Raw genomic sequence first — 15173 nt, forward strand, 5'->3', positions numbered from 1 at the left:
ATGTTCCTTGCCATCTCAATATATCTATATGTTCCTTGCTATCTCCATATATCCATATGTTCCTTGCCATCTCAATATATCTATATGTTCCTTGCCGTCTCTTGAAGTATCTACGAGTATATCCCCTTTTGGAATTATTTTTATCCGTGATTCCTCCTCTTTAAGATATTTTATTTATTTTTTAACTTAATTAATTATCAATCTACCGTATCGCTGTAAACTAGATTTATTCAACCTTAAAAAAATATACCTATAAGTTGTAAGAATTATTTATGGTCAATTGTTGAGTGGCAACATTTATTTTGTAATACACTGCTATTAATATTTACACGTAATCTTTACAGTCTATCTTATAACCTCATGTCTCAGAATAAAGACTTTTTTATATTGATTTATTATTCATTATTCTGAATAAAGTCTTAAACAACTTTATTGGAATGGGGTCATAGCCTTCAATAACTACTTACTAGATATGGAAGACCGCTAGATAAGCTTAGTAGTGGAGAAACTCTTTGTTTTTCTTTATCGATAGTTTATTGGTTTTCTATGCTAGATCTTTTTATTACTTATGATGTACGACGATATTGTTGACATCTCTTGAGTGGTTCTCCTACTGAATAACTTAATATGAAACCTCTATCTGTCTTGATCAATATTTTATGTAGTTTTCTGCGTTTAGTAATGTATATGGTGCCTAGATTTATAATATCAAGCCAATTAGTTTTTAATATTTTACGAGGTTTCCTCTATTACAGATCGCATTTGGTCATTTCCTTCTGATATATTATATTTGGTAGCTAATTTTATTTGTTCTAGGTAAACGTTTGAATTGTTAAGTAGACAGATTATCTTCATTCGCTTAGTTCTATATCCAACATTAAACTTCGTGAAACAATAAATTTCTTTGATACTGAACTGAGCTTGCTTGTTTTATTTTTAATTCCGTTTCTATGAATGATATTTTATGACAACAATTTCATTGAAGACCAGAATTTTAATGTTGTGCAAGTATGAATGTGAATTTTACTCTGTTCGTTATCTTTAATTTTACCAATCATAAATTTTTATATTGTGTTTTAGAAGTATTCAAGTTTTTGTCGAGCCTCTTAGCTAATAGGCAACAATACTTATAAGTATTATTGTTTCTTGTATGACGACGTCGTTACAATCTCTGATGGAAGTCGTAACGCAAAAATAATGAGAGAGAATCATTTTCCGCTCCTGAAATCCCATATTAAGAGGCAGACTTATCTTACTTAGAAAATATTTAATTAAAGTGAATATTGCAGTATTTAAAAAAAAAATACATATATCGAACTACATTGTAATATAAGAGCTAAAACTAGGTATCATACTCCACATTTATCTGGTGCATGTATACCACACAGAAACCGGGTTATTTAATTTCTATGTAAATGTTCATAATATATTTTGTTAGAATTTGAAATACATAATATCTATTTTATAAATCATTTCATTCTGTAAAAGTAATTTAGCTAATTGTATAATACCAATTTTTTTATGAACTCCTTTTTTTCTAACACTTTTTAAATAAATCCATACAAAGAGTATTTTTTTTATTTATACTATTTTCACTTATAAATTATCGATTTTATAGTTTTAAAAAATTAAATCATCACTTAGCATTACTGGGAAAGAAAAAAAAATCCCACTGTAGCAATTAGTTTGGATTACTGAGATCACACTGTGTTTGATTTTAAACCGCTCAATTTTATGACCTGTTTTAGTTTCATAAAAATAATCTGAGAGAAAAAACTAATTGTTTCTAGATCTCTTGGTTCAGGCTTTACGGATTGGAATTTATGAACTCAGATTTAAAACTATTATAAAAGTGAAACAAAAAGAATATATAATACCTGAGTTAACATCCTCTATAACATAATTGGGTTAGTGGCAAACTGAAACGCAGTAAACAACAATGTATGAATGAGAAAGAATGGTCGATAGAAATGAGAAGGAACGCGGGGGATGGTGTGATAGTTCGTATGAATTACGATTGCAAATAAAAATGCCATTAATACGCTATTAACATTAATGTCTCTACTTCCTTATTCACCCTCAATAAATATTCCTATTTTGGATAATGTCGTGTTTATTGTTTTGTTTTTCATTAGCTTAAATAATAAGGTTTTTTTTTTAATTCATTGCGTGCGTTGCACCAAGGCAGTTATGAAGAAATCCGATTCTTACGTACGTTGACTTTCAGTTATATTTTGAACTACTATTTTAATACTTATACTTCCACGATAATTTTGGTTTTAGAAATATGCTGTTTACGAAAGATCTCACTAATAGCGCATTGAAACCTGTACTTTTGCCAAAAGCAACAACTTTTGGATAATCGTCAGTTGTTGATGGGTAGCCTTTATTAATGACAATGTTTATTTTTTCGTTTATTGAGATATCTTAAAATCATAGACTCTTGGGATCGATTTGAGATCCCATCCTGCCTCATGAAGTGGGTACCCTTAATTCAGTAAAAATCTGGTTGTCAAGGTTGATTTTGACGAAATCACCTTTTTGCACAACCATTGGTTCAGTAACAAGACTTCCTTACAAAGTACTACACCCCGGACCCAGGGGTTTTAGAAGTAGAGATTTAATAAATATATATATTAATAATATATAAAACATTTATAATTATCTATGTACTGATGTCTTAATCCTCTAACTAAAACAATACATGGTCTTTTTTCCTATAAATTAAATTAAGTGGTTACAATAGGTTTGTGCGAAACACAAACTCTTCAAAGCTTTATTGTGTTTAGACTTGTTTATGCGTTGAAACTTTGCTGTCGTATCAATTCTGTCACAAAAGTGAGACATTAGGGTAGATTTACAGTGTCCTATCAGTTGGAAAAATAGACCATACCGATGCTTATAATTATTGGTGTTGATAAGGTTAAAATTAAAAATTATGAATTAATTCATTTTCCACGTTAAAAAGAATCATAACATGAAAATGTGTGAGAACACTGTTTTTCCTTCCAACTGCCATTATAATTGATAAGGTGGTCAAAGTGCGACAGTTCACTTTCAATCCATGTGGTAATAAACGTGGTAGTAGCTTCAATGCAGCTTTATGGACTATCAACTTTAACGCCAAACATAGATAGGCCGTACTGTGTCGACAATACAATACTGTCACGACGGTAACTATCTTACAGTGTACACGATTGCAGTGACACAAATTGTAAAGTGTCAATTTGTAAACCGGTCTTTATGCTATTTTTTGTAGCTTTAATTGTTACGAATACTATCGCACTACGTGGGAAAACATCCCCCCTTACCAATTTTCATAGTAGGTGTATAAGTATACCCATTTGGTTCAGTACTATATCATACTATTCATACTACACTAGTAAAATCCTTTACCTATAATAATAATAACCAAGTATTATGCTTCATGGAAGGCACATATATACTCAAATAAATGTACGACCCGCTTACCGGGTTTCTATCATTGTTATGAAAATATATAAAAAAAAATATTGAATTAACAACTCCAATGGTGCTTAATTAACCCTGTGAGCAATACTAATTTAGCAATTTAATATAATTTTGGAATATGAATATCATTGAATTTTATAGTGGCTCCTAAAAGATTTCTAAAAAAATCTAGAATTTGGATAAAAGTCTTTTTTATTCAATAGAAGAAAATAAAAAGATTTAGTATTAGTTTTCGAAGACCACCCTAGTGTTTAACCTCCTTTCTCCGAAGCGCTGGATATTTGCTAATGCTCATGACAACTCTTTAACATAGTTCAAATATAACAATGATGGTTAGACGAAACAATTACGCCTGGAGAGCCCTCTACTAAAATAAGTTTGATCTGACAATCAGTTGCGAATGTAGTCCTGCTGCTGCAAAACTCGGAGGTGGTATACCAGGAGGAGTGGAAGCCTCTTGGAAAATGCTCTGATTGCGTCAGTCTTTAATCAGCTTTGCCCTCATTATATTCCACACAAGACCTCTAACAATGTAGGACTATGGTAGTACTTATGTTGAAAAAAAAAGTAATGATTTATTTTTTATAAATTATCACATTTAGTTTATAAAATATGAATCTATAAATGTTAATAACTTAAGATTTTTCATGAACGGGAAAGTACTCATATCAAACGGGAAAAAAATGGGAATACATTTTTGGGAATAGTAATGGAAAAATTAAAAATATTCATTTATTTGTTGCATAATTTATTTTATTAATTTATTTGTTAAAAAATTGGGAAAAATATAAAACCATTCATCAATTCTACAATTTACCTTCTGGGGATCATCATACTCTCATCATCAAGCCAGTATACTCAGTAACCAGTATGCTCAGAAAACAGTATGCCCCTGCCCTCAAATATACTGGAGAGATCAGGTTCGTGATGGACAGGACCGTGACCAAACATTAGATTTTCTAAAATGTCCTGTCTTTTTGAGGCGCTTTCCTAAAATTTTTAATGTAAATGGAAGTTGTTCTGCTCAATGTGGAATAATAAAAAACTAGTTTCAATACTCACTTTAATAATAAGGCAAGGCGCAGGTTGTTTTGGCGTCGCAGCTGATTTTCATACTCGCCTATTGATTCAGGTTAACTGAATAAAGAGGTTAGTGTGTGTATCAGATATCTAAGAGCCAAATGAAAAAAAAAAATGGGAAAACATATGACTATGAAAATTTGAAAAACTAAAAAAAAAAAAGGACATGATTGCTAAGTCAAAAAAGACTGAGAAATGTTGAGATCTTTTCCGATCCCATGACTGCTTGCCTATCTTTTGTTAAATTGTTTTATTCTTGGCAGGACCAAAATTTATATTTTTTTTCCCATCTCGAGAAACACTAAAATACGAATTTTTATGGTAACAGAAAATTTTTTCCTTTGAAAATCACAAAAATAGTGATAACTTATACACGAGTTCACTAACCAACACAAAATCTGTCCTGTACATTTTTTTTATTGCTCTGTACACTCACATTTTCATCGTAATATCTTAAAATATTTGTTCTGGTAATGACGATCAGTTTTGAATACACAAAACTATTCTAAGCTGGAATTGGTTTTGTGTCTTGGCCTTCTACAAAACATTGAAGTTGGGGAGGGCCTCCTTGGACAGTGAAATATTGTCGATTTTCTTAAAATAAGATAAGTATTTAGTTGAGGACTTGATAGCTAAGCACGTAGCCTTGAGCGAGGATCCCCGAGTGCTTGATTCAGAAGGTTATAGGTTCGATTCCCACCTGGGTCAATCAATATTTATCTCAGCGGCCCCGAGAAATTAATCCTAACATTCTAACTCTGAGGCTGCATATACCCTCATTGGAGGACTTTAGCTAAAATTAAATAAGAATACATTTCGCCATCGTTTAAAAAAATCCGCATTGGGTGATACTATTCAAATTGAAATATAATTAAACTAGTTGGAAAATCATTTTTTTTTCATTATATGTTTACAATAATTATAATTTTCTTCAGTATTAAATATAAATGAAACTCATAATTATAAGCTGATAGAATAAAGAAAGAAAGTAACCTTGATGTTGACTCATCTTCTTTCCTAAATTATGAAAAGTTGACGTAATAATCATGAATTTTTATATAACCCTCAATAAGGCAAAAAGTGACTGAGAATTTGATGAGCCCAGTGGCAGGGAATTGATTTTAAACTACGCTTTAAGTAAATATTTTATAATTCATAAATTGAAAGTAACGCAGCGTTCCGATTAATTCTAAAGCTAGCCTGCCAGCTCACGGATATTGTCAAGAGGGCCGGAGGATATAGAAGTGTCCCTTCCCCGCTCAAATAGTTTGAAATATTGGCAAGTTTAGAATAGATTGCAAAATTCGTGTTAAGATTTTTTACTCAAAAGAGTTACTGAACTTTCTTTACCAGATTAATTAGCACACTGTCGATTATATATAATTCCATAATGAATGAATGAAATGTGTTTATTCATGAAAAAAATAAATCTATAAACACGGAGATAATAGGAAAATACCCTTCTGTCGAAGCCTGTTTGCAATTTCAACTAAAACACATAAATAACAATACTTAAAAAAAAAATAAGTTATACGCTTCGAAACATTACTTTTAATAAGTTAATAACTTAAAACAACAATACGATAATTATATTTAAAGAAACTCTGGCAATTAATTCCTCACATGTTAACCAACTGGGCTCTTTCCTGTGTAGCCCGTTGTAAATAATTGGTAAGAAATCTCCAATTAGCGCCTTTTAATCTACTGAGTACTTGTTTTGGAAAGCAGATAGATTTAATAATTAAATTGAGCAGTTATGCTCTACACCAGAATCCAAATTATTATTTAAATATGATTTTTCTGTCGATTTCATAATGTAGTTGGGAAAATTAAAATAGTTAAAAAATCCAGTCAACATTGTTCGAAAATTTGGTCCCACACTCTATTATAGGGGTATTCATGATCTATGTTAAAGCGTGTTAAATGGAAAAACTCGTGTTAAATCGAAAAAAATTGGCTTCTTTTGCCGTGGTAAAACGAAATAACATTTAACATGGCTGAGAGTCTGTTACTTGGTCAGTTAAATCGAGAATGACGTCACACAATAGACCAGTTGAGATCGCCGCCATATTAGTTGTTGTGACTTTCAATACAGTTGTCAATTATCTCATCTTCATTCTCTTCTTCACAAGTTTGAAGATCAATAAGACACTCATAAGCTAAACTTTCACACAAATTCCACTTTTCACTCACTCTAGGCATGTTTTAATTAATTACTTAAATCAAAACTGAAGTAAACAATAACATGAGGGTCTGGAAGGAAGGTTATAAACATAAAGGCTTATACAACAAGTTGCTGAGAAAATCAGCTAGGGACTCTTATGCATTTAACGTTTAACATGACTTCAAATAGGGCTGCTCACAATCCTATAGTTATAACATTTAACATGGTAAAACATTTTACATTTAACACAACATCAAGAATACCCCTAATACATTATAATAACGTCTCTGACCCCTAACCTCAACCTTCTCGAGTGTTTTCGAATTCATGTACTACACAAAATATTATATATAACGTTTCCCGCCTGAGCATTCTAGAAGTTGTCCTTAGTTTAAATAAAGAGTAAATACAGATATAATAAAGATATTCCACATATGTAGTTAAACATACCCTTCATCAATAATTTATAAGGAGGACAGCTTGCTGACATCTGTAGCGATGCTGACATATTCATGAGATATAAATTGATCTTCGTTTCATAAGTAACAGAAAATGTTTTATACAAATCTGAACCTTTGGAGTTATTTTTACTGTAACGAGAAATCTCACAGGTGGTGGCCATCTTTGATTTATAAAACCAACGTCATAAAAACCAAACAGCGTAGTCGTTAAAATCATAAAATCACCCGATACTATACCTTTGTAATTAAGAGGTTCCACATAGTCGAACCTTCCATTCATAAAGAATCTCACAGAAGGTAAATATGTGCTGTTTGTTCATCGAATGGGTCCGTTCTCAAAGAGATATATTCCTCTATGTTACCCAAGACCCATCTGTATGCACAGTTATCGTTGTACAGTTTGGCTCGACTAGGAGCAATAGGTGGCCTGGGTATTGTCCCCTCTCTTGCTTCACATGTCATTTTTCCTAATTTATTTACTCAATTGAAGCTCAGTCGCCGATTTCTCATATTTTCTTTAAAAGTGTGAACAAAGCATTATGTGAGTAAAGATTTTCAGAAAAAAAACAAACAAACAAGGGATTATGAAATCAAAAATAAAACAAAAAAATAAAAGAAAAATAGTGAGCAACCTTCATTAGTTTCTTTTTTGTATTTATTTATGATTATATAGGAATTAGAAAATAATCTTCAATCCAAAATATGATTTTTCAAATTTTGTTTCGATGAATACTTTAAAAACTGCAACATATTTAATTGACACATTTCATTATAGTACATTAATTTATTTTATTTTTTTAAAAGTAATTTAGCTTCTTGTATAATACATTTTTTTTTTACGAACTCTTTTTTTTCCAACACTTTTTAAATAAATCCATACAAAGAGTATTTTTTTATTTATTCTATTTTTTTTTCTTACCTTCTGGAACAAGAAATAGGCATTTACAAATATATATATATATATATATATACATACATACATACATACATACATACATATACCGGGTATTTCATTATCTTGTTTTGCCGGGATGGCATTATAAGAATGGTTATTTGATTTGATAATGTTAATATTATTGGAGATATGAGAATTTTAGTGTTCAGAATGATTTTAAAAAAAAATTATATTTAGAATCAGTGACAACTTGGTTCTATTAATTGATAATATAAAATAAAACCATTTCAATTCGTAAAATTGATTTAATTCATCCTTTGCTTGGATTTTTGTAAAGTTTAAAATTAAAAAAACAGTTTAACAGTTGTTGCATGTTAGTTGGTCCCGCCCTGCTCTATAAAGCATTACTTTTTTGTTATCCTCTCTCATTGTCCACCATTTAGACTGAGGATGCTTAGTGTATGGAGAACTATCTGATGAATACGAGATGAGACAAAATAGATTAATGAATCATTTCATAACGTCTTACATTTTTCACTGGTATGAGCTAGGGAGCCTTCATCTAAATTTTCATAACAAAACGTTCTTAGCAACTCCCAAATCCAATTCTACAGCATTAGAAAACCTTCCATTATTCCTGATCTCTCCCTGCGTTTTCCCATCTACCTCTTAAAAACAATATCTCAACTTACGTATACGGTAAATCCTTTCAACAGAACTGCTTATTTTGAAAAATACCTCCTCATTCGTGCTAACTCTTTTTAGAATTCATTTAAGTTTAATTTCTGTTACATATTATTTTCAACTATTATATATAGCCATTTACCAAATACATACATTAGCTAATTTTTTTTTTAATATATGAATTTTTATTTTTTTTCAGGCGTGAATTTCAAGTGTGGATAACAATGGTCTCATACCAACATCATAATTATCCAAGGTAATTTTTTTTATGTGTGCTTCAGAATCTTTGTTATGTTATATTTTGGTATAATAACTAATTATGTATTATAAGTAATTTTTTGTCTGCTACTCACTTTATGGTATGTAGGATTTTATTTCTTTTTCGTTTATGGAGAAAAAGTTTTCTATTTTTAATTGTGTAAAACATTTACGAAATTATTCATTATTTAGTGATTACATTTGTTTGTTATCACGGTTATTATAAATTAATGTACGATAAAAACATCAACATTGTCTTAGTTAAACTAATGAATTAAGCATTTCATAGGATTTTCTTATTTTTTTTGGGCTATTTTGACCAGTACATTAATATGAGTTAGAACAGTTATGAACTAGGCATTGAGTAATTAGTTTTAGTCTTTCACGTTCTTAAGAAAATAGTAAGATGCTAGTATTTTGTAAATTTCTGAATAATTTAAGCGACTTTTCGCAATATTTTTTACCTATTTCTGTTTATTTCAACCTTTTTTGTTAGATTATTCACCTCATCTTGAGAATAAAATTTGCATAAGTTAATAACAGCACTATTGTGCAGCCCTGTGGTACAGATTATACGTACTTAATTTAAACATAAATCAAAAATAGGCACTTAATTTTTTATATGTACTTAATTTAAACTTTAATCAAGCTTAATGTTTAATGTGTTACATAAGAATGAAAGAATAACAAAGAACTTTATTAACTGAAACCACAAACAAATGAAAATTGCGTGAAATAAAATATTGTATGAATGGATAATATGCTCAAGTCACAAATTTTTTTTTTTTTTTTTTTTAAGAACCATAAGCTAATTTGCTATCAAACTAGTAAACTAATACATAAAGTTTCGCAAACACTCCAGAACACATTCTTTTCACTTTCTATATATTTTTAACTTTCTATTAAAACAGTTTTTAACTGTTGTGTACTTCGTACTCGCCTTTATCGTTTTGTTGTTGAGATAAATATGGATTTTTCTGCAGTGATAGGTTATCCTCATTGTGCTTTCATATTCAATGAATGCGTCATAAACTACGCGATAGTTGCGCATAGCTTTCAGCTCTTCCTGTTCTTCGCTTGTCCTAGATTCCTGTGCTGTACATTATCCTTGACCCATTTCTATCTATTTAATATTTTCCCTTATCTATGCGTCGTTTTTTTTTTTATCAATATACTCTCCCCTAAAAAAATATTGTCAAAATTAATCCTGTTATGCTTATGTTACTAGTTACGAATTGACTGATTCCTCATTCAAAGACTGCGATACTAGTTGGGCACTTTGCATAATTTGAGTAAACAAAATGACTTTCATGTTTACTACAAGATGAATTGCCTACATAATTCATTACGTTTTCGATCACTAGTTGTTTTCATCTTAGTGTTTTTGAAACGCAAAACTGTCGTTTGGAAACTATAACGTTATCAACTTTTGTTAAGATCAACTGTTGTATAACCTCAAAATGCTATAAGTATTATTGTTTTAATTAGTTATCTTTTTGCTATTGTTTAATTGATTTTTACCTTTTCTTATCATTACTTAGTTAGGAAATTATTGTTATCAAGTCAAATTTTTGGTATGAAGTCTTTAACGTATCTTTTTTTTTTTTTTTTTTAAAAACGATAATTTCTGACACGTAGGGGGGGGGGTGTTTAAATCGATCATAATTCTTTTTTTATTCGTGTAGCATTTTTTTTTACCCAATCAATTCTTGTTATTCATTATTCATCTTGTTATTGCTTGTTTTTCTTTACTACGCCTTTAGTAGGTGTTTGTGCGCATTACTCACATATATCGCATTTACTTCCTGAGTTCTGTATTATTTAATTCAGCAGATCTCCTATTGTCTACCAATGTTTATGTTCGACTTCATCATTTTCTATCGGTCATTAGGCCAAATTTAAATTTGACAATTTATATTTTGTTTGATATACTATGATGAAAGTTAAGCGTTTTTCTTTACCACGATTACGATGGTAGTTTATTTTTATTCATTGTAGATCGTGTTTATCCATTTTATGATAGGCGTGTTCCTTTGGATTGATATTTAGGATTATGGTGTTAGAATAGAAAATTATTTTTAAAAACACAAAAATTATGGGTTGTTGAGAGTGATGATTCATCCATCACTCAAAATTTTTATTTTTTTTTTTGGTTGTTTTCGCATTCACTTTATACATTACGTTCTGCCCGACTAGTTTTAGGCCTCCTACGCTGTGCCTTGCCAATTACTGTGGCATTCATGGTTGCCTAGAGAGGAACTGACGCCCCGCCCATCGCAACTTTCTTGCCATCACGTCGTGACAAGCGTTACATAAATGTAAACAACTTACGAGCTCTTTCAATTCAGTTGTTATTATTCCAAGGTTAGGCTCGTTAATTTGACTAGTAGATCTTCCTTCAATTGGGTTTTATTTATTTTTAATTGACGTTATTTCACTTTCGGAACTTTAATGAAGTAGAAATTTAATTGTTAAATATTAGATTTTGATGTTGACAATTGAGGGGTCTGCAGTATATCGAGCTACCCTCCATTTTAGGCCGTTTACCGATTAGGCCCGTTGATAAAAACCTTTCTTCCTCAAGATACAAAACTTGAGTAGCATCTTTAGTTTCAAAATTGTCAGCTAGATAGAAGCACTTTTACATGATTTAAAGGTGCTATATCTCGCCCAGAAATACCACAATCTTCAATATTTATCAATCCGATTTCACCAGAAACAGAAACCGTATATTCCATGTGAAGGATTACTGAGCTGCAAGATGACTAATTTTTTTCCTTTACATTGTTGCCAAACAGTTTATTATTAGTAACAAAGTTTGTAGTTCTGTATATATTTGTTCGTTCCTTAAATATTATGTGTTTTTATGTTGTATGGATATAACTCCAATATTCCTAGCTTCGAAGCTAAACTGAGAATAACAAAGAGGTTTCCAGATAATCCGGTGTGATTTTTTTAATGCTAATATATTTATTTTTGAAAACAAAAAATCACAAAAACTAATTTGGAACAGGATTTTTCTTATAATTTATAATAATTGTTTATATGAGCTCTTTAGAAATAATCAATATTTATATGAATTTTGTTGGTTGAGCCCCCTCAATTCCATTTTTTAGTTCTAATCATATTAAGATATTATTATTTTTGTCAAGAGAATATAGATGATAGAAATCACATTGATATTATTTTCAAGAGAATGAACTTCTGAAATACTCCAGAACTTAAAAGAATCGTTCTTATTGTCGTTTTCTCCCCCTCTACTGAAGTCCCTCTTAAACGTAATATTATCCCAAGCTACGTTCTCACGTTACACTGCAAGTATTTTTGATGTAGGAAACGAATAATAACAATATCTTTAACGACTAAACAGCGTAAACAAATCCAGAGTTGAAAAGAGTGTAGTCTAGCATATTAATGGAGTTTTCTGACATGAGTATTTAGATGAGTCCTTCAGAAATAATCTGTGTTTATGGTTTTATTAACCCTTTGTCTAGGTTCGAGTAACGTTTATAAACACGCCTATAAAATTCCAATAAATAATAAAAATATACGTAAAACTGTATTTTTTTTTTAAATATGTAAACCACGGCTTACAATTAGAAAGAAAACCAAAGTATGATTGATTTTTTTTTTTAATGTTGATTGTATCTAGGAGAATCGATGGTTGATTCGAGTAGTTTAGTCCATATTTGAGTCTATTCCAATCGGTTAAGAAAAAAAATATATTGTTCAGAAAAATATCATAATTTCTAGCTCTGTTCTCTGATGTTTTCGTAGTTTATAAAATAATTATTAAACATTTTTATTGATCAGGTTTGTAAATAGCGGCCATTTTTGTTCCAGTTTTTCAGTCATATTTAGTTGATGTTTTTTAAAAAAATAAATAACACTCAATAGTCCTAAACTTTTAAAATAAAATGCATTGTGCTCTGCACATTCTGGCCTACATATTAGTGCCTGTTCTATCTATTTGATATGTTTCTAATTATGTATACTGCCAAAGTTATCGGATACAAATCAACGTAATTTAATTTTTGTTGAGTAATTTATTATGAATTTTATATGCGTGGAAACATATGAGTACATTTATTTATTCCTTTATTCAGAATAGTCCTTTATTCCTTTATTCAATATGGTCCGGCCAGATAACAAGATCAATCCGTAACTTACAGAAATGATAAACATAAATATTATATGAGTTAGTTACACTTTAGATTATTATGGCACTAGAGAGACTGTTACGATTTATAGGCTAGAACAGTACAATATGAATTAATTACTAGCTAAAAACTAATGATCCAATTTACTAAATTCAAAATACTAAAATGAAAATAAATTTTTAAATTATATATTATATCAGATGTGAGTAAATAACCCTTATAAAATTACATCTTCTTAAAATTTTTTTTTTTTTTTTAAATTTAAAACTGATCCTCAGAGACCAGTTAAAATTCAAAATGGAAGAAATCTCTATGGCATCACACTTCAGAATACATTTCCAATTTTAAATTCAATATCAAGTAGCTAACACATCGTTAATTATAGAGGAAAAATTTAATTATAAAAATTTAAAAATTGTTAATTTTCCAGGTGGAATATCTATAATATTTTTATTAATATAAAGCAGAATTTTCATATATTTTTCTGGTATCCAAAGTTAAATTATCCTGGAAAATAATTGTTTTACACTATAAGTGTCAATTTATTAAACCTGGTTTTATTAAAATGAATTGGCGTCATAGAGATCTTATGCATTTAATTTTAAAATTATTAATTAATCAATAATTTTTATCATTTACATGTATTTACTAGGTAGATTTGAATATATATACATTCTCCTCTTTCATATTACTGTATTCTCAGACTATTTTATTTTCTTATATTTTATTATTATTCCTAAACTACATTTTCTCCATAGTATTTATGTATGTATATACTTATAGTTTTTTATTATACATATGAAATATAGTATTTTTGCGTTATAATTACTATTAATGGTTATACTGTATTTATTGTAGTTGTTGTCTTGTTTTGGTACTTAGCCTCTGCTACCAGAATATATATGTTCTATTACTTTTATATCGTGGTATTCCAAAAAGCATGCAATTCCATTAGATGTTGTGAGATCCTTCCTTTCCGGTACAATAACTTGGGGTATTTACGAGCTTGAGCTGTATACATTCTTTCCACTTGTTTATGGAACAGCTGTGAATCAGTGGAACCTGCTTTGGAATGAAGTCTCAAGGAGAAAAACAAAAACACTCCGTTTCATTTTTCCCTCAAGCATTTTCTACACAGGTCTTCTGACTACTAACGATCTAATATTAATCGAGATGAATCAATTAACCTCTATATCTATAAAACTGTTCCATGATATATAGGTAAGTATATTTATAATACATCTGTACCGCTATAACACTTGAATCAAGAGTGCAGTACTTTGTAAGGCAGTACTGTTACTAGATCAACGGTTGTGCGAGGAGGGGTTTTGGCCATAATCACATCACACTCAACCGTCAGAATTATCTCCAATTAAAGTTACCTACTTTATGAGGCTGAGGACTTCCGATCCCATAGGATTAATGGACAGATTTGATATGCGTTACGTCCGACAGTTTTACACCAGTTTATGAATATTCTTATCTGAAAATTCTTTTCATTAGCACAAGCATCTGCGTCAGAGATGCAGTGAACTGGTTCATTTTCTCAGCCTATTTCGTTTGTGACGTTAGAAAACTAACGCTTCCTGTTGCGCGTCTATGAATGTATTCATTCCCTATATTTGTATGCAAATCGTCTAATGCCAAAATAGAATAATGCCTTGGAAATAATTTATCCAGCATATAGAATTTGCATAGAATTCCTCCTCGCCTCGGTCTTATTTGCGTCTTGTATAAAACACTAAGGCCTGTTCAAATCTAATATTAATTTCGAATTGTATAAAGAAAAATTACCAGTGATGTGGCGAGAGGGATGCGCTGGGATCTCTTGAGCTCTGCTCTACCCCTCACACGTGGGGGATAGAGTGGGCTCAGGGATCCTCAGGTCGATTCTGTAAATATTGTATATAACTATTATGTTATTTTATTTATTTATTTTTCATACAGATAGTCTGATTATGTTCACTTATCTATTCTTTTGTTTGTATATATTTTAAGAG

The 15173-nt window shown here is 30.2% G+C and overlaps 1 protein-coding gene across 5 annotated transcripts in view; it reads left to right on the top strand.

Moving 5' to 3' along the window:
• Positions 1–15173, top strand: part of LOC106684431 (uncharacterized) — a 284598-nt gene that overhangs the window by 105847 nt on the left and 163578 nt on the right. For all 5 annotated transcript variants that reach the window (XM_014426516.2, XM_067052858.1, XM_014426522.2 and 2 more), the window contains one exon: positions 8955–9011. The gene's annotated coding sequence lies outside the window, so the exon portion shown is untranslated. The remainder of the gene's footprint in view (positions 1–8954; positions 9012–15173) is intronic.

Source organism: Halyomorpha halys, unplaced genomic scaffold (genome assembly GCF_000696795.3).
Source record: "Halyomorpha halys isolate HHAL.00 unplaced genomic scaffold, Hhal_1.1 Scaffold29.1, whole genome shotgun sequence".
NCBI lineage: Eukaryota > Metazoa > Arthropoda > Insecta > Hemiptera > Pentatomidae > Halyomorpha > Halyomorpha halys.